The sequence below is a fragment of the Etheostoma spectabile genome, chromosome 8, assembly GCF_008692095.1.
Source record: "Etheostoma spectabile isolate EspeVRDwgs_2016 chromosome 8, UIUC_Espe_1.0, whole genome shotgun sequence".
Taxonomy (NCBI): Eukaryota; Metazoa; Chordata; class Actinopteri; order Perciformes; family Percidae; genus Etheostoma; species Etheostoma spectabile.
The window spans coordinates 26432406-26434548 of NC_045740.1; the positions used below are offsets into that span (position 1 = coordinate 26432406).

Genomic DNA, 2143 nt, shown 5'->3' on the forward strand with positions numbered 1-2143 from the left:
ACACACACACACACACACACACACACACACACACACACACACACCTGTGACACAGAAGCTGTTGAACAAGGCTGTAAACTGTTTTGACTTAGACACAAAAATGCAATATGTTAAAGTCCTGTTTAATCAAATGTGTGATAGATAATTCACAGGCCTCCAGGTGGCTAATTAGTGTTCCTGATACTCCATTATGTGTTAGAAGGCATTTCAGTGTGGCACACTTGTTTCATGTTCTTCTTTCACTGAGGAGCGTTACTCATCACACAGTGTGGATATCCTTGAGATCTAACAAACCTTTCCTCATTAAGCATTGTAAATAAATTATTTTTTTAAACATTTTGAAACTGGTTTACATCCATGGTAACTTGCTAGCAGTATTTGTCTTGTGCATTTTTGCCTTTCAATCAGTGGATTAATGGGAAACCATTGGCAGGGATGTAGCTCATTGTATAAATTGATATTATATCAACATAAATATATGAAGCTAAATTTTGTGTTAAATTTTGAATATCGTAATACTGTATGTCACAAGTGTTGTAATTTCCTGGTTTTTTAATAATAATAATGTATACTTTATTAATCCCGCAAGGGACACATAGGCATGAATTACATACACATGCTCAGCACCTATATATGCACTAAACAGAGAGATGTCAGAGTGAGGGGGCTGCCCATGGAAAAGCTCCCCGAGCAGTTGGCACCTTAGCAGTGCCCAGGAGGTGAACTGGCACTTCTCCAGCCACCAGTTTACCACCATTCTTTGGTCCGTATGGGGACTTGAATCAGTGCCCCTTTAATTCCCAACCCAACTCTCTACTGACAGAGCTACTTCCGCCCCCTAAAAATCTGTTTAAAACATTTCAAAAGCTGTATTACAGTAGAGCAGGATTTTTTTCCTATTAGACGCTACGGCTTAAGCCGTCTACACATGTTAACCGGGCGGAAACACATTTTTTTTACTCCTCCCTCTAAGTGTCTGACACACAGACACTTAGAGGGGTTGAAACTGGACAATATTATCTTTTTGTGCAATACACTGGCTTGTGTGTGCAATACTCAACTGCTGCTATTATATTATTATTCTTTTCACCATTGCAACACCTTAATTATGTTTTTATGTAAATACTGTATCTAAACTTATACTATGTAACTACTCCCCTTATATTTCTTTATTTCTTTATTTATATTTCTTTATTTCTAATATCTGAGCACTGTAAACACAGAGTTTCCCTTCGGGGATCAATAAAGTATTTCTGATTCTGATTTCTGATACGCAATTTGGCAAGGAAACTATTTCCAATTGCCAGCTAGGGTAGCCTAGCTGGGTGGCGCCGCCCTCCCCTTAGGAAATCAATTGAACAGCTGTTGCAAAGCTGTTTTGCCGCCTATTATGGGTGGTCAGCTTAAGTGTTTTTGCGCACCACCTAAGCAAATGAACGTAAAAACAGTGTAGAGAGCATTTGGACAATGAGCTGAGCATCCGCTTGTTGTCTTGTTGTCACAGACTAATGGACTTAAAGGGGGCTGGCTTTAAGATGTACCAGCTTTTCTCATTTTAAGTAAGTAGTAAGTAAGTAAGTAAAAGTTTATTTATATAGCACCTTTCACAGGTATAAGGCCACAAAGTGCTTCACAACACACAAAAACATTAATACATAAAATACACACAATAAAGCACAAAAAGACAGTACATGATCATATCAACCCACATAGCTAATTGAAACCTGAACAAATAATGTGTCTTTAGTCTGCATTTGAAGGCTACAGAATCAGAAGAGCGCATAGACAGTGGAAGGTCATTCCACAACCTAGGGCAACAGCCTGAAAACTAGGTCACCTCTAGTACGGTAGCGAGTGCGTGGAACCGTCAGCAGGTTCTGATCCACAGACCCCAGAGCACGCACAGGGGTATACCGCTGAATCAGGTCACTAATATAGAGGGGAGTCTGGCCATGTGAAGCTCTGAAAACTAGAACCAAAATTTTAAAATTTATCCTATAAGACACTGGTAGCGTTCTTTAGGATTGGGATTTGAGACCTCCTATTAGTACGTGTTAAAATTCTTGCGGCAAAGTTTGAGAGAGCTCCTTTTGGTTTAAGCATAAAAAATAAACTATTACAATAGTCTAACCGCGAAGACACA

At 39.2% G+C, this 2143-nt stretch overlaps 1 protein-coding gene across 21 annotated transcripts in view; it reads left to right on the forward strand.

Moving 5' to 3' along the window:
* Positions 1–2143, forward strand: part of ppfibp2b (PPFIA binding protein 2b) — a 142418-nt gene that overhangs the window by 69523 nt on the left and 70752 nt on the right. The gene's annotated exons all lie outside the window — the stretch shown is intronic.